The 17,597-nt window shown below is 57.4% G+C and overlaps 1 protein-coding gene across 8 annotated transcripts in view; it reads left to right on the forward strand.

Annotated features, from left to right (window-relative positions):
• Nucleotides 1–152: 152 nt before the first annotated feature.
• Nucleotides 153–17,597, forward strand: part of PIK3R5 (phosphoinositide-3-kinase regulatory subunit 5) — a 46,553-nt gene continuing 29,108 nt past the window's right edge. For 2 of the 8 annotated variants that reach the window (XM_042022102.1, XM_042022111.1), the window contains exon 1: nt 153–235. The gene's annotated coding sequence lies outside the window, so the exon portion shown is untranslated. Of the gene's footprint in view, nt 236–1,029; nt 1,316–2,384; nt 2,633–11,919; nt 11,988–14,792; nt 15,095–16,562; nt 16,719–17,597 lie in introns of those variants that run through there. The other 6 variants (XM_042022105.1, XM_042022103.1, XM_042022104.1 and 3 more) reach the window with 6 other exon arrangements.

Below are 17,597 nucleotides of genomic sequence, written 5' to 3' on the forward strand. Positions count from 1 at the left end.
CCCGGTTACCCCGGGCTCAGTGCCCGCACGGTCCCCCCCCGCCCCGGGCACAGTGTGTGCCCGGCCCCCCTCCCCGGCCGCGCGGTCCGCGCACATGTGCGGGGCGGACCCGCCGCCAGCCCCGCCCGCCCGGTGCCGCCGGTGCCGCCCGCCGCGGAGCGCAGCCCAGCCCGGCGACAGCCCGGCGGGGCCGGCCGAGGATGGGCACGGAGCCCCGGCGGCAGCCGCCCCGCAGGTGAGAGAGCCGGGAGGACCGTGCGGCAGGGGAGGGGGGCCGTGCACACACTGTGACCGGGGCGGGGGGGGACCGTGCGGGCACTGAGCCCGGGGTAACCGGGGCGGGGGGCTCCGTGCACCCCGTGCACGTGGAGGAAGAGCGGGGGTTCCCTTGTCTTCCCGGGGTGTCCGTGTAAGCCGTGGGTTGGGGCGTTGGTGCCCAGGGCACCGCCGTGCCCGGAGGGGGCTGTGTCCTTCGCGGGGGGCTCGCTGTAAATGGGGTAACAAGGAGGGGGACAGAAACCGGTGTAATGCGGGGGTCCCACGTAGCTGGGGGCTTCCTCTTAAGCCCACCAGCGGGGTGTCACTACCCGGGGGCGGGGGTTTCCCTCGCACCTTTGGAAGGGGCCCCCGCACCGCGTCTCCCTCGGGGTGCCCTTGCAGCCCAGGGCGGTCCGTGCCTGGCCAGGAGGACCCGGTGTCACCCCGCGGGCGGGGACGGCCCGGCTGTTGTGACTCATTTCGGGACTCTGTGTTTGTTTTCCTCCGCGCGGCCCCACGGAGCTGCTGCTCGGGGCCAGGTGTGGGGCTGTGCCCGCCCCAGGGGACCACCCTGCCGTGGCGGGGTCCCCGGGAAGTCCCGGGGGCTCTCCAGTCCCCGTCTGGAGTTTTGGCAGGGCTGCCGGCAGCGTGGCAGTGACTCACGCGGGTCACTGCAGCAGCAGCCCTGCCCCGAAGGGACCCAAAGGTCACAAGTCGCCTGTTGCTCCCTCAGCTGGGTCTCCGCAGCCCGAGGGAGCTGAGGTGCAGACCCAGGGAAGGCTCTGCTTTGGCAACAGGATGTGGTTTGGGATGTGACAAGCTCAGCAGCGTCACCCCTCCAAGCACCGGGGGCTGGACACGCACCAGCCCCGAGCTGTCCCCGCGCTGCCTCTTGCAGCAGCCCGTGCTGATCGTCGGGCCTGCCAAGGAGCATCTTCCATCAGGTGCTTCTGTGGCCTCCCCGTGTCGCCAGCGTCACCCAGTCAGTGCCCAGCCTGGCCTCGGGCCACGCTCCCTCCCGCACCGGCCTCCCAGAGGATGTTGAGCTGCTTTGGAGGTGAGAGCCCTGAGGGAGGAAAAGGCTCTGCTGATTCAAATCGCTAACGAAAGCGGGAGAAAAGAGCTTTCAGCCCTTTGTTGTCATGTTTGTGACAATCTGGTTGCTGTCACCCAGCGCCGTTAGCTTTGCTAAGGGCTGGTTTCGGGGCTGTGCTGCTCCCGCTGCAGCGAAACTGCTCGGGCAGCTGCAGGCTGGTGCTGCTCCTGCTGCTTGCCCTGATGCTGAACAGCTGCAATTTATTTCGTTTTCCCATTTAGATCAATTTTCTAAATCTTGGTTTGGTGTAAAATCCAGGGGTATGCAGGATGTCGAGGCTTTAATTTTCCTGGGTGTCAGAAAGGTCTGGTTTTGTGTTCGGGCTTTTTTCTCTTGTTCAAAGCACGAACTCGGATGGAGTTGCAAAGTGTTTCCGAAACCTGGTTGCAAAGTGGTTTGGAGCTCTGGGTGCTGCTCAGATTAGAGCTCAAATGCAGAAAGGTGAGAAGATAACAGAGCCCGGCTGTGGTGGTGGCAGCGGTTCCATCCCTCAGTCACGGTGACTGCGTGAGGCCGGAGGGCTCGGGTGATGCTGGGGATGCTCCACGGGTTTCTGAAGGAAGCAGCTGCGCAGCGGGGATGTGAGCGCGGTCCGAGGGCAGCTGCAGCCTCGCGGTGTGGTCCTGCTGAATTGAAGTGGGGGGAGCTCAGTGCTCTGCTCTCCCTGGCTCTGTGTGGCCACCCCTGTCCTGCTGCCGGCAGTTCTGCAGCCTGCTCAGGGCAGAGGAAAGGGGATGAGAAGTGTTGGGGGTGCTTATACAGAGGGAGAAAGGGGAGTTCTGGTGTGCGTTGGTTGGGTGAGGGGCAGCCCCACATCTCTGGGGCTGTAGGATGGTGCCGCTGCCTTTTCCCTCCTCCCCATGGAGATCAGGGCATCCAGCCGGGACAGAAACCAACCAAAACTGGCCCCGCGTGCCTTTTTGCTGAATGTGGAAATGAAGATGTGGATTTTGCACTAAGAAAGAAGAACTGAGTGCAGTGGGAGGTGCTGGCAGAGAGGAGCAGCGGCTGCTCCAGCGGGATGAGCGCTGGCAGGGCGAGCTGCCCGTGCTGCAGCAGCCCCAGGGCTGAGGGATGCCAACTTCAGCGCTCTGGCTCTGCTGGGGACCAGGGACACCCCAGCGTGGCATGGGGACCTTGCCATGTTGCAGCTCACCCTGGAGGAGTTTCAACTTCTCTTTTCGGGGTGCACGCTGAGCACGGCGGGGCTGCCCATTTTTGCATTATTATCCTGCAAGTGGAAGGTTGTGCCTGAGGGTGTCAGGGGAAAGTGCTCAGGTGAGTCCCCCAGGTGGTTTCGAGCAGTGAGAAGCTCCTTTTGTGTCTGAGCTCTGCTCCCAGCAGCGGTTTGAACTTCCAGGTGGGAGGATGAGGTTGTTATGCAAGCTCTGTCCCCCAACTCCGTGGGCATTGCACTGCCGCCCGGCAGGTCTCCCTCATTGCAGCTCTCTGCACTGCTGGTTCGGGCTGGAAATGTCCTTCCTTGGAGGATGCAATCCGGGCTCCGCGGCTGCAGCTCTTTTCCTCCTCTCTCCAAGACTTCCTTCCGCTTTCCTCAGAGCCTCAGGACCCCCCATCCTTGCCCTGTCTCTCATGTCGGGTGTGAGGACAGGGTCCTACCCATCGAAAGCCGTCACCGGGGGCTCCAGGTGACCTCTGCGCCCACCTGGTGTTGGGTCCGGGCTGTTTGGTGACGGGGGTGTGATCCAGTGATATTCCCGGGGACCCAGAGAGCAGCTCCCTGTGCCGCAGCCCGGAGGGGCGGACAGGACCTGTCACCAGTGCTCCCTGCTGGCACCGAGCCCCGTCCGCGGCCTCCTGGGTGGGAGCCCGGGGAGCGGCCGCAGCCCCCGAGCGCCTTTCCCAGCACGGAGACCAAACCCCGCCGTTCCCGTCCTTCTGATCGGTCTTTGGCCGCCAATTAGCACGACGTGAGAACTTGTCTCCCTGCTGACGCGCCCGTGTGACTCCTCAGATGCTTTAATTGCGGTGTTTTCGGCGGCCGGGTGAAATGAAATGTTAATTGTTGTGATTGTGCGCCGGGCGGGAACTGAGAGATGCAGCTCTTTGGCGAAGCCTAATTAGGAAATAGGGACACTGTTGGGAATGGCTCTGCGATGTGATTTTCCTAATGAAAGCCACTGAATAGGCAGCCTTGTCATGAAGAACAGCCTCGCAAGGGCACTGCCAATTGCTCTTCTCTAGTGTTAATTTTGTATTTCCTCCTCATTGTTTCTAATACCCTCTTGGAAAAGCTTGGAGATAAAATGCTTTATTTCCTTGCGCCTCGTATCCTGTTTGGCAAGCGGCGATTGGAGCATGTGCATCTGGAATACATGAGAGGCCAGGCAGGAGCTCCTTCAGACTTGTTCATCTCTGATTTCAAGCTCTGCCACTGGAAAAAAAAATAAAATAAAGCAACTTCAGCTTGCGGCTGATGGGCTCCCTGGCGGCTGGCGCAGCGGGAGTGCTCGGCCGGGATGGCAGATGTGCGGCTGGAAGGGAGCTGGGTTGTGGAGCCGGAGCAGAGCGATGCTCCGGGAGCGTGGTTTGGGTGGGAGCAGCGCGGGGGGTTTGGAGTTTGGAGTTCCACCTCAGCCGTGTTCCCCTCGCTGTGTTGAACCTGCAGGGGCTGAAAGCTCGCCCAGGTTCAGCCTCCGGCTGGTAAAGCCGAGCCTGGAGGCCGGACCTGCCGGGGCAGCTGTGGCTCAGCGCTCCCACCTGGGCTGCCCCTTCCCGGAACGGGGCTGGAGCCCTCGGGGTGCCCGGGCACGGCTCCGGGGCTGCCTCCCCACCTGTGCCGGGCAGGGAAAAGCTCCGCGCGTGTTTTCAGCCAGCAGATGCGAGCGTGAGCCGCTGGCTGAGTTAAAAGGGGAGTAGGAAAGCGCTCCCTGGCTGGCTGGGGTGGTGCCGTGGCGCTGTGACAATCACCAGTGACAATCATCACTGACAATTATCAATGACTCTGGGTGCCGCAGGGGCACTGTTTGTGTTTGTAAGAGACGCGGCTGGGCCTTGGCTTCCCCTCAAATGCTCTCTTTCATTGCTCAAAATCCCCCCAGTGCTTGGGCTGAGAGCAGCTTGGGTGCTCCCAAAACGCTGCCGGTGTTTATTTTGGGGTGGGCTGAAGCAGAAGCGAGCAGGGCTGGCATGAGCAGCCCATGTCATGGGCACGGAGGACACGGGGCACCGTTCCCGGTCACGCCGCTCGCGGCTGCCCGACGCTGCTTTGTCTGAGCAGGAAGAGCTCGGCTTCGCCCCGATCTTGTGACTGCCCCAAGCAGCTGCCGGGGGAGGGAATTTTTCATGGTTGTATCCTGCGTCGGAAGGTTTGCGGGCCGCTTCGGGAGGTTTTCGCTCCCGTGTGTGCCCGTTCCAGCGCAGCGCTGCGGGGACGGGGCACGGCTGCTGCGTGCACGCTTTGGGAGAGGCGCCGCTGCCCTGAGCCTGCAGAAGTGTTTTCCATCCCTTCCACAAAGGCCCATTCTTTGTTGTCTCAAATTAGGATGAAACGCTTCCCCTTTCAGCTGCTTCCCCCATCGCTCTGTGGCTATTTAAACCCCCAGCCCAGAGGCTTCTCGGCAAACAAGCTCCCATCCTTTCAGGTGGCATTTCCCTTTTCTCATTGTTTCTGGCAGTCTGTACATGTGAAACTCCACAAATGGTTCTTCATTCTCGGTGTCTTTGTGTTGATAGAGCTCGTAAATGGGCACACACCGAGTGTGCAGCTGCCCGGGGGAGTCACAGCATCTCTCAGGTGTGGAGGCTTTGCAGTGGGACTCAGGGAATTCCAGCCCGGGAGAGATCCCTGCTGCTCCTCATCCAGCTGTGAGAATCCTGCCTGAGGCTTCCCTGGATCAATTAGCTGGGTTGCAATCAAAGCCAGCGAGGTCAGTGTTCCCAGAGGGCTGCTCATTAAATGGAAATTGTCCATAGGTCGATCTGGTCTCGATGCCAGGGTGTGCTAATCCCTTAGGGAGCTCCAGGGTGAGGAGGAACGGTTGCAAATCCACTTTTATGGCACAGAGAACACCCAGAGCCTGGGAACCCCGTGGCCCTGAGCTGCCAGATCCCGCTGCTGGGTTTAGAAGTGATGGAGGATAGCGAGTGTTAAACAGCATCCCCTGCTCCATGTGGGCTCCAACCAGAGCATCACCATGAGGGGATGTTTTAGGATGAAGGGAACAGCCTCTGGAATTTGAGTTTTTACAGTCACTGTCAGCTCAGCTCCCAGGAGTGTGGCTGGGATGAAGGACTGCTCCTTTTGGGATAAAGGCTCCTGTGCTGGGATGCTCCAGCCCATCCTGGGAGGACCTGGGGGCTGCAAGTTCATGTGCTGCACTCCCTGCTCCTGTGATGGGTGCCTGCCTGGGGGATGTGGGACTTGCTCTGAGGTCAGGGCTGTGCCAGCCTGGCCAGAGGCTCTTCAGAGCTGGGTTGTTCTTGGTGTCACCTTCAGATACAGCCCCTCTCCTTGGGCTGTCTCCCCATTTGGAGACTTCCTTCCTTCCCCTCACTGTGATGGGGATTCTGTGGTTGTACCACGCAGAGTGGGGCTCACACCCTCCTGTCAGATTTGGGAATCCCAGCCCCGATTGCCCTTGGCCTGAGGGCAATGGGGACCAGCCAAAAACGTCCCTGCCATCATCTGTCCTTTGTGGTGTCGCAGCCAGCGGTGCTGGGACTAAACTGAAGGGTTTGGGCAACCAAGCCAGGGACTGAAAAGGCTCCTGAGTTCCCAGCAGGGCCTCCACAATGGCAGGAAGCAACTTCTAAAGCTTCCTTTGGATAGACAGGGCCTTGGGGGAAAGATTTACTTGCTTGTTTATGCGGGAAGTTAATCTGTTTAGTGGGTTTGGCATTGGAGCTCACAAAAAGTCCTCAGAAATGGTCACGCTGCTCGTTTGTAGGGCTTTGTCTCTCACTTTGTTTCACAGCTGGAGGAGTTAAGCAGAGGCAGAGCCAATTGAAATCTCACGTGTAAACTTGTTTTTCCAAATAGCCAGAAGGAATTAGGATCAGCTCTCCCCTCCCTCATCACCAGGGAGCTGCAGGGGGAGGGCAGTGGGGCAGGGATTGGGGTCCCCTCTGGGAGGGACCCTTGTGCTCTGTGCCACCTTGCTGGGATGGTCCCTGACCCTGTTCAGGCCGGGAGATGTTTTTGCAACAGAAAAACCCCAACAAAACCCAAACCCCAAACAACCCTCCCTGTGAGCCAGGGTAGCAGAGTAAGGAGCCACATGACATTTGGGGGCAGGAAGTCTCGGGAAGGGTTTGGGGAGGCACAGAGAAGCGCTGGCTCAGTGGAACACAGAATGGGTGATGAGAAGTTTTCCTGGTATCGCAGTATTGGTGTTTCCCTCGCGTTTGATGCTGTCCTGAATGTGACCGTGCCACCCACACGTGACCTGGCACACTGAAAAGGGATTTTCCCCAGGGACCACGGCCAAGGAAGCCCCACGTGCCAGCAGCTGCTGTAGGAAATGCGGGACCCAGGTCCGTGCTGAGCTCCCTCCTGATCCAGACACTTCCTTGGAGCATCTTCAGCTGCCAGGAGTTCATGGGAGGGAGCTCAGCACCTGCTCCGTGTGGGCATGGACCCCGATCCCAGGTGTCCCACAGGCTTTGGGAGGGTTTCCTGCCGAGCATGGAAACACCTGGGGTTTTACCACCTTCACCCCAGGTGAGCGGCCATGAACCCACACAGCAGGGATGTCCCCTTGCGTCCTGTCCCTGGGGGTATTGGGAGGAATCCCTGGACGCTGTGGTGTCCTTCACTTCCTTCTCAGCAGGAACGGCTGGGGTGGCTGCTGGACTTTGGGAAACACCTTTTTTTCCTCTCTAAATTATGCACTTGCTGAATTTTTTATTTTTTCCCCCCTCTCTCCTGTGACACACAGGAACTCCTGTGCCGAGCTTCCACCTTCCCTAAGGAGCAGCCCTGGCATTTCCACTGCATCCCGCTGGTGACACCCAGCTCCTCCCAGGCTGAGACCACACCACGGCTGTCCCCAGCCTAAACCCTCTTGGGATCTCACGTGGAGCCTGGAATTGCCTGTGATGTTGGGTGGAACTTCAGCCTTGCTGTGGTGACAATGACTGGTAGAGGCTAAAATTAACTCTTGCATCATGTGGCCAGGGGTTTTCAGAATTGCTGCCAGGAACAGAAAGAGCATTTCCTCTCTGAAAACCAAGCGCGTAAAACTGGGCTGCTCTTACTCACACCAGATCGGTGTCATTTCTGTTGGCCTTGGGGTTTTTGAGGAGGAAAAGACAGGCTGCTCTTACCCTGGCTGAGTTTTGCCAAACTCACAGAGCCCCGTGAGTGGGCAGGGGTGGGGTGGGGTTGGTGATGTCCTGGGTGGCCTCTCCGTTCCTCTGCATCGCTCCAACTCCTGCTTGAACACAACTGTTGAGTGTCCTGGAGCTGCTCCTGAAGGAGCCTTGGTGGGGTGGGTGAGAGATGAATCTCCCTCCAGGAAGGGTGGGAGGTGCTTGGTCAGAGGCACAAGGCGGTTGATCCCAGAATAACCTCGGGTGAGGTTTTGTGCCTGGTCCTGCAAGAGTTGATGGGGATTTTGCTCCTGGCTGAAGAGCCAATGCAACCTTGGTGTGGAAATGAGACCTGTGCTGCCCTGTCCCACACGTCCCAGGCTGTTGGTGTCCCTGGTGTTTGTTCCCAGCCTTCCCATGCTCCAATAACTAAATAACGATGCCTTTATTTTCTCTAATTTGTGTTTTCTGCATTATCAGTGCTCTAATGTAGTTCATCAGTGAAATAGTCCCCCAAAACTGACCTTAAGAAGGTTTAAAGTGCCCACTTCACCTTCAAAGATGGGAATAACTTGGAGCAGAGGTTTTAAAGTGGCGATCGTTGGACCTTCTTGGCCTGGTGGTTTATGGAGAGCTGCTCATTCCAGCCTCTGGCACACAGATTTTACATCTGGCTTCCCAGAGGTGGAACTCTAGCAAGGAATCCCGGGGGTCTTCAGCAGACAAAATGACCTGTAAAAATGTTGGGTTCTGTTTTGTTTGGTAAGAATTGAACTTGGGCATGAAAGAATTAAAAGCTAAGCTCTGCCTGCAATTTCCATGTTCCCATTATTGCATTATCTGAGCTTCTTACAGGCTTTGAAACATTTGGTTGTGCAACTGCTGGGGAAGGAAGGAAGTGGGATTATTCCTGTTGTGCACGTGGGAAGCAGCTCAGGAGAACAAGGATGGGAGTTGTCTTGCTTAAGGATGGCCTGAAAGAGGCCTAAAAAATTCAACTTAGGCTGCCCTGAAGAGGGGTTCCAGCTGGGTGGGGTGAGCTGCCCTCCACAGCAGGTGCTCTGTGTCTGGAGATGTTAATTTGTTTAATCACCTCAGTTTTGCATAGGTAAAGTTGGAGGCAATGACTCCTGTCCCTGGATAGACCCAGAGTGACCACGGAGCTCTACAGCAGAGCAAAAAGCTCATGGGGTGCTCCAAAGCACTGCATGATTTATTTTTTTTCATTTTACTTTGTGGCTTGGACTCCATCATTTTTCGGGGCTCGGGATGATAATCCTGAAGTTTCTGGCCTTACTGGCACAGTGGGAAGGAACAAGACACCAGGAGTGTGGGCTGCTTTGCCTTGTGTGGTGTTGGCTGGGCAGAAGCTCACAAAGGTTTCAGGGCTGGACAAGGTCCCTTCCAACCCAAACCATTCCACGATTCTATGAACAAGCTCCTTGTGGAGCACAGCCCTCCACAGCCAGCTCTGGACAATTTAACTCAACCAAATCCTTGTCAAGATCAGTATCTCGTAGGCCAGCAATGGCAGTTTCCTTTAGCTGGTGTTGAGCGTGGACTTTAGTCCCCCAGTGGTTTTCTCCTCTCTCAGCAGCTGCACTTTGGGGAGTTTTTGGAGGGGAACTGGGTTTTCCTGCTTATTCCACTCCTCTGGTGGGGTTGTCCTGCTCAGCAGTGGTGGAACCCGAGTGATGCCTTCTCTTGGGCCATTGCTCTGGGCTCGCAGCTCGCTGTTGCCGTGGGTGCAGTGGGAAGTGTGGGAAGGCCTGTCCCAGCTGCTGGACGCTTCCTTGGCAGTGATTTGTACCCAGGGGGAGAGGAGAGGCTGCTCAGGGTGGGGCCAGGGTATGAGCTGCCTGAGGGAAGACCGGAATGGCTCAGAAGGTGAATCTGCCCATCTGTGTGAGCAACCAGCTTAAACCTCTCTGATCTTACCAAGCCTTTCACACAGGCAGCTCCAGCCCTCCGATTCAAGTTACCCCATCTGAAAGGCTGAGGCTGCATTGTCGGTTGAGGAGAATCAGTGGCCACTGGCACCAAATGCAGCCAAATTCTCTTTGTGGTTTATCCCAGAAGAGCAAATGTTCACCATCCCTTGTTTCTTTTTCCCCCCAAACCATCAGGGTGGACGAGGGCCTTGAGTTTCCTTCTCCACCTGCCTGTAGAGCCCCCAGTGAGTTGTGCTGTCCTTGAGGACTTGGTCCCTCTGAGAAAATCAATTTTCCTCATTTGCTGGGGGGATGGAAGCCCTCAGAGATGGCAGCTCCTGTGTGTTGTTCCCTCAGTGACTCCCAACGAGGTGTGAATTCTGGATGTTGTGTTCTGACCTTGTGACTGTTGGGATGCTCTCCCTGCTAATTAATGCACCTGTAATTCCGGTGCTCATGGATATTCCCTCTAAAAATACCTTGAGGTGTCTCTCTGGTGATGAGCTACAGAAGGACTTGTAAGAAGTGAATGTGATAAGGCCTGAGCCACTCTTGAGCTGTGCTAGAGAAAGCTTCTGGTGATGGGGCTTGTCAAGCCCCCTTGGAGAAGGGAGGCAGGAGATCTTTCCCTCTAAATGGGGATGAGATTTCCATCGTGGCAGCAGAAATCCAGGCTTTTAGGGCTGCAAGGAAAGGAGTGATGCTTGGGTCTCATCCAGACTGGAAAACAGCCCTCATGCTGAGCAGATGGAGCAAACCCTGGCGATGGATGGTGGGAAGAGCCTTCCCTTCAGTTTTTGGCAGCAGTTGGTCAGGATGGAGCTGTTCTTGCAGCATCCAGGTGGGAAGACCCAGCTCCATGAACACACAGGGAGGAGTGGATCTCTTGGCTCCTCTGGCTCTGCTGTTCCTCAGCACCAGACGGTGCTGCCTGAAGGGGAACTGACCCCTCAGACAAGAAGAGAGGGGGCCCCAGGATTGCCTGAGCCCAGCTTACCCCACGTGTGCCATCATTTAGGGGGCACAGAGTCTTTGGTTGGCCCTGGAGCTGCCCTCAGGTGTCTCTCCTCGCCCAGCCCTGCTGGGGTGTCTGACAGCCCAGCAAGCACCAGGGACAGCCTGGTTATTTCTGACCAGATCATCTGTGTGTGGGCTTTATTTCTGTATTTTCTTGCTCATGACTGTTGGGGTTCCTGGAACTGCTCACCCCAAAGCAGGGCCCTGGGCAGCCCCAGCCCCGTTGCGCAGCGTGGCCGGCGCCGTGCGTGTCCCTCGGATGTGGCAGGAGCCTGAAATCCTCCTCAGAATAGGAAAGGGTGCCACAACTTCCCCCCGGCTCCGAGCACTTCTCCTTTTGGCACAGCACACAGAAGGTGGAGTAAGAAGATCTCTGAAATTGCGGAAGTGTGGGTTGCTCTTGGAAACCTGTCCCTGGGCAGAGCCACGGCCTCGGGAGGGGATTTGTGTGGGGATGGATTCGGCTCCGGGCCTGGGACTCCCTCCTCAGCCGGGAAGTGTTGGAATACCAGGAGAGCCAGGGGATGGATGGGGGGCTGCAGGCCTCGCTCCGGGGAGGTGCCTTCTCCCATCCTTCCACCCTTGGGAACCGCCATCCCATGTCCTTGCTCGCCCACGGGTTGTTTTAGGTGTTGTGGAATGCTGCCGATTTCCACAGGATTATTCCCGCTTTGTGATGATTCTCCTGCGCTGCCAGAGAGGGAGAGCCCTCGCTCAAACCCGAGCTGTGCTCGTGGGGATGCTCCTGGCTGGTCCCTGGGAGCTGCCGGGGTGGGACCGAGGCCGCCAGGGTTTTGGCTGGAATTTTCTTTGACCTCATTTGATTACCGAGCCCTACGTGCTCAGCACTAGGGCAAAACATCCCAGGGAAAGCAGCTTATGCAAAAGCACCCAGAGCCAGTGCATTTCCAGAGACACAAAGGACTTCCCAAGGTCACACCACAGACCCCGAGCCTGGGAACAACTCCCAGGGCAGCTGAGGGGGGAGAGGAGGAGCAGTTTGGACATGCTGTGGATGGAGATGGATGAGGGGGGGGTCACCTCGTCCCCGTGGGCTCTGGGGTCCCACAGCAGCACCTCCCCTCTGGGCTGGGCTGGGCACAGGGCTCCTGCTGCAGCTGCCAGGGCTTTGGGGTCTGGGGGAAGGAAGAAGGAGCATCCCCAGTGAGGGGAGCAGCCCAAACCCCCCAGCTCTGCTTCCAGCTGTTCTCCAGCTGTTCAGAGAGGGAGATGCTGGGAGGGGCTGGAGGGAAAGCTGGGAGTGTGTGAGGAGAGGAGGTGCCACCACAGGGAAGTGTCTGTGAGGGTTGGCAGCGGGGACGGACGGACTGGAGCCGTCCTGGGTGGCACAAGAGCTGCTGCAGCCCCTCTGTGCTCTCCCCACATCTCAGGGGGTGGCCCTGACACCTTGGGTGAGTTTCCTTTTCTCCTCTCAGCTTTTCCCATCCCTTTCTCCTGCCAAGGGCACAGTGGAGCAGCAGGCCCATGGCTGGGTCCAGAGCAGAGGCTGCCACCCCAATTCTGCTGAGGAGGGATGGGAAGGGGGGACAATCCATAAATGACAGTCTGGGCTGCCAGGTGTCCCAGTGCAGAGCTGGTGTTCCTGGGAATTGGGCTTTTCCTGCTTGAGCTTTCCTGCAGGAGGACTGGATACCAAACCATGGAATATCCACACCCATACAATCCCCAGAGGTGAGGGGTTGGTGGCCCTGGTCAGGAGCCTCTGGCCAGTCCTGTGGGTGTCACTGACATCCCCCAGCATGCAGAGGGCCATGATTCAGATCAGCGGCTGCTCTGCTCCACTCAGCTGAAATGGCCAAGCCCAGGGGATGGACATGTTTGATTTGGGGGGTTTTGGAGTATTTTCAGGCTTTGCTTTGGGGTTTCTGGTGTGAGAAGCTGTGGCTCAGCCTCTGAGGCTCTCAGATTCTGCAGCTTCGTGTCTGAGAGGTTCAGCATGGAGAGCACCTCCCTGGGGATGCCTCACCTGGAACTGAGGGGTCTGGAAGTCAAGGCAAAGCCACAAGTGCCCCCTCCATCCTGTGTGGCAGCGGAGGCCGTGGCAGTGCTGCTGCAGGGCCGCATCTCCCCAGTGTTTGTGTCGGGCTGCTTGGAGCACGTTTGGTCCCACACAGGCAGAGCAGCTCTGCCACGGTGTCACACAGTTCTTGCACTGCCTGGACACCGCTTCTTGTGTCCAGGTTGCTGCTGGAACTGCTGAACTTGTAAGAGGATGCCTTCATTGGGATGGGATGGGGGCTCATGGTCTGTAGCACCCAGGGACAAATGCTGGATCCTTTGATGCAGACTTAACCCCAGATCTCTTGGGTCCCAGCAGGCAAAGCCATTCTGGCCTTGTACACAGGACTGAACCCCCTTCCCAAGCCAAAGGCAGGGGGTGAATGCGCTCAGAGCTGTCCCTGCCTCCTGCAGCCCCGAGCAGCCCTGCCAAGGCACCGTGGGCTGGGTGCCAGTGGGGACTGGTGGGACTGGTCTGGCGTGGGCCCCTCAGAGCCGGGTCCTTCTCTGCCAGGTGATGCCTTGCTCTGGGGGTGAGGAGCTCCTCCAGCTTGGGGGGGGTATCCTAAAGCCCTGTGTTTCAAAGAGTTTGTTGGGGATTTTTTCCCTTCCCCAGCTCGAGCTGTAACCGCCGCGCTTGGGATAAGCACTTTGAAGCCTTAATTGCAATTATGAATCTTCCTCTGTTCCCAGGTCTCCCCTAATTGGCTTCCTGTGCAAACTTCCAAAGCTGGTAAAAACAAAACTGCTGTTTTTGTGAGGGAGCTGCTGGCGTGAGAGTCCCTAGCCCAAATAAAGCCGCGCTCAGCCGGGCCCTGTGCGCTGCTGTGCCCAGATGCTCACAAGGGTGGCATTATATCAGACCTAAGCTGATTTACATGCTTGCATTTGCAAAGTGCTAATCTAGTGGGATTTTTTTTTCTTTCCCCCTCCTCTCTTTTTCTTTTCAGCCCCCTCTAATCTCCTGCTCTCCCTGCCAGGTTCCCAGCTCCTTTGGCTGGAATAGGCCCCAGCTAAATCCTTTATCTGTCTGTTTGGCAGCCCTGGGTGCAGTAGTTAGCAAACGAGTGACACTTTTCCTGGCTCATTAATTAGATTTACTGAGCTGAGTGCTCGCTGCAGCAGCAAGAGTCTGGACAAGGCAGTTCTGTATTTTGTTTCTTAGAAATTTGGGGTTTAAAAAAAAAAAAAACGCACTTCCAATGCAGTTCTGGTCCCAGTGGCCAAATCCACAGCTCCCCTGCTTGCACTGCTGCTGGGAACACGTGGTTTTCTCGTGTGCAGCTTTATTTCTGCAATTTGCTGCTGCATGGGCACTTCTGGCTGTGTGTCATTGTTTTGCTGCCCAGAAAGTTTGAGGACGGGTGGCTGGGTCCTGTGTTGGGTGCCCGTGGCAGGATGTCTTGGTTAAGGCAAGTGGTTCTTGTGGGTTAGAAATAACCTCAGTGAAGTATTGGGATGTTTTTATCTGTTATAAAAATGCTTTTCAGCATGTCCTGCTCTGCCAGCTTTGCATGCCAGGTTTATAAATGGGGTTGGGAAGGTTACAGGAGGAGATAAAAGTGAGAGGATGGAAGAAAATTCTGGTTCAGCTTTACCTGAGGGACTGTGCTGAGCAGGAGCCTCTGCCCCTCCTGTTGGAGGGGAAACTGAGGCACGGAGAGGTCTCACCAAACTCTGGGCTTTGATTGTGGACTCGTGGCTGGAAGCACTGGACACCACCAGCTTGTGTTGGGTTTGCCTGGGGGCTGAGCAGTCTGGGAGGGTGACGAGTGTTGGGGCTTTGTCACCCCCTGGGACACCCTGGGGATGCTCCTGGTGCTGCTGGGTTACAGCTCGAGCTGGGGAAGGGAAAATCCCCAACAGAGTCTGTGAAACAGGGAGCTTTAGGATACCCCCCAAGCTGGGAGAACACCAGGCTGCTGCACGAGCCCAGCCAACCGCGGGCAAGTCCCTAATTTCGGTTTTAGGCGTTTATGACACCAAAGTGCCTCGCACACGAGGAGCTCGAACACCGCCCGTCAGGGTGTGCGGAGACAGAGCTGCCGCAGTTCCTGGAAGGAGTTTTGCAGGCGCAGAGCTGGGGGAGGAGAGCTGAGGTATCTGCGAGATGTCACAGAGCTGTGACCAGAAGCACTTTGCACTTCACCCCCGTGAGAGGTGCCCTCCCCGAGCAGCAGCGGCTGCTCCTCTGCCACGGACCCACCGCCGGCACAGGCGAGCTGCCGCTAATTGGCTGCGCCGAAAGGCACAGGGGCCAGGCCGCTTAATTAGCCGGGTCTTTATACCTCCTCTGTTAATTTGGAGAGTGCGGGATATTCCCGGAGGGAGCTGGGCTTCCCGGGAGGGGACCCCCCATCAGCTCGCGGCGTCTTTTGATCCCTGCCGGGAGCTGCGGCTGGGAGCCGCCAGCCTGAACTCCGGCAAATAACCCCGCAGCTATTTGGAGTGAACATTTTGGAGTTTAAAAGCACGGAAATAACTTGAGGTCTCCCCGGAGGTAAGTGAGAAGGGGAATAAGTTGCTGCCAGCCCGGGAGTGCTGAGGTGGGAAGTCGGGATCTGTCCCGAGCCTCCCTCTGTGCTGGCAGAGTGATCTCACCTGGCTCAACCTGTGCTGTTTCTACTTTTAGAAAATTAAATATTAAAGAAAGACAGTCCAGGCACAGAAACATCCCCGAGTGTGCAGCTGAACCCAGGTGTGACCTGAGCTGTGAGTGCTGCAGGTTAAAATAGAAAAGGTGGAGAAGCTGAGAAAAGCACAGGATAATTGTGGTGACTGGATTTTACAGCAGCTCTGAGGGGGAAATGCTCAGCGTTTAGGGTGCCCTCGGGATCACAGAATCCCAGGATGGGCCAGGCTGGAAGGGATCCCAGGGGCCCAGCTCCAGAAGGGCCATCCCAGAGCTCAGGGCACAGGATGGTGTCCAGGCAGCTCTGGAATATCCCCCGGGAGGACACTCCAGCCCTCTCTGGTCTCTGCTCAGGGCTGGGCACTGCCTGGGGCAGAAGTTCTGCCTCGTGTGCAGGGGAATTGCTGGGAAGGTCCCCCCTCTGACCCAGGTGTTTCACCTGCCCTTACACGGGGTTAAAGCCTTGTTCCCGATCCCAGGAAGCCCCCAGTGTTCCCATAGGGAGCAGAAAGGAGTGGTAGTGACTGGGGAGTCCTGGAGACACAGGAGCACAGTCAGAGTCTGGGGCTTTGGCTGTCTCAGGGATGCTGCAGGAGGGCAAACCAGCACAGGAGCATCCTTGGGGGCAGCTTCCCACGCGGGTACCACTGGTCCCAGGGAGAGCTGGCCAGCTGGGGGCTTGCTCTTTGCCGTGGGAATCCAAACTAGTGTGAGGAGCAAAACGTCTCCTTTGATCAGGAATGAGAAGTTTCATTTTTTTCTGGCTTGATTTTTGCTTTTTGAATCACAGTCAGGTGACGGCAAATGCTGTTTTGAAATGATGAGTTGCAAGGTTTTGTTCTGAGTCCTTGAAACCCCCTCTCTCCAGGTCTCTCCTTGTGCACCCTCTGGGCAGATGCATCTTGTTGGAATCCTCTCCATCCACTGAGGAATTCCCTCACCTCAGAGCAGTTTCTGTTATTTTGTTCTTTTTGCTGAGTCTCTTGCAGCCCTGGTTTTGCTCCTCCTGTGATTCAGTTTGCTGCTTTGGTTGAACCCTGGGGACAACTTAATCCTAAATTTCAGGTCAAGCATCTCCATTATCATCAAGGCTGCTCCTGAGGCTGCCTCCTGTGCTGACCTGCAGGAGGGACGTGGCAAAGGTGGCCCCTTGGCAGCTGGTCCGTGATGCTGGGAGCCCCCACGGGCTCGTTTCACCCTGGGAGTGCTGCGAGTGCTGCTGCTGACGCTACAGCAACATCTCTGTGACTTATCAGCTCGGGGAGAGCAGATCCCTGAGCGAAGGACAGCTGAGGTGGGCAGTGCTGGGACCCTGCTCCTGACATGTTGCATTTTTTTCTTTCAGTGGAGCCTTTATCTCCAAATCTCCCAAACAAAGGCGGTTACACTTTGGAGCTGTTGATGTTTGCTTGCACGTCTTGGGTTTATTTTTTTGGCATTCACAGAGCCTTCACCTCCCGAGCCCAGCCTTAAGCTCCGGCTGCTAATGCAGGTAATCTTGGGGCTGGGACTTGGGAAATCCCATTAAATAACTCCCCTTTGCAGTGACACCAGGGCTTGGATGGAGGGCTTAGAGTGGGGCTGACTCGTCTTAGGCTTTTCTGAGCCTCCTGCGGGTTTCCTGCTCTGATCCCGGAGCCGGCGCTGCTCGGGGCCGGCTGAGCGGGGCCAGGCTGTGCCGGGAGGGGCTGGGGCGATAAAACCACTCGTGGTTGGCGAGCAGAGCGCTGCCGCGGCGGGCTCCGCTGCCCTCCCACCGCGGGTTCGCTGCTGAGCCCCGGAGCCTGTCCCGGCTGCGGCTCCGCAGAGGGGTCGCAGCTCAGGGCGGTCCCACACCAGGGCCACCCCTCCCCTGGCTGTGCTCAGGGCGGGGGATTTGGGCGGTTTTGGGTGGCGTTGCTCGGGGTTACGCGATGCTGAGCGATGCCGGTGTCACACGTGCGGTTGTTTTGTCCCTCTCTCCGTCCCCTCCCCGGGTCTTGCTGCCTCAGATCTCGCTGGGCTCGCCCTCCCCTGCGAGCGAAGAACCGGAGGGACCCTGAGCAAGAAAAACCAGTCCTGCCTGGTCTGGGGAGAGGCTGTGTCTGGATTTGGGATCTTGCCTCTGCCTGGCACGCAGGGCACACAGCTGTCCCCACCTCCAGGTTTTAGCTGGGGTTTGATCCCTCAGGGCTGGGTTTGCTGGTGAAGACAAAGGATTGGACACAGCTGATGACCAGAGGCCGCTCATTTCAGGCAGACGGCAGAGCACTTCCCTTATTTCTGCCTCTCCTGGATGTTATTTTCCCCTTTGCTTGGATGATGCTCCATCCTTCGCTTGCAGAGTGTTTTTAAGCTCCTTCCTAAGCTGGAGACCTTCCCCGTCTGACTG

Source organism: Corvus kubaryi, unplaced genomic scaffold (genome assembly GCF_017639235.1).
Source record: "Corvus kubaryi isolate FWS band 111438036 unplaced genomic scaffold, C.kubaryi_AGA036_p1.0 37187, whole genome shotgun sequence".
NCBI classification, from domain to species: domain Eukaryota; kingdom Metazoa; phylum Chordata; class Aves; order Passeriformes; family Corvidae; genus Corvus; species Corvus kubaryi.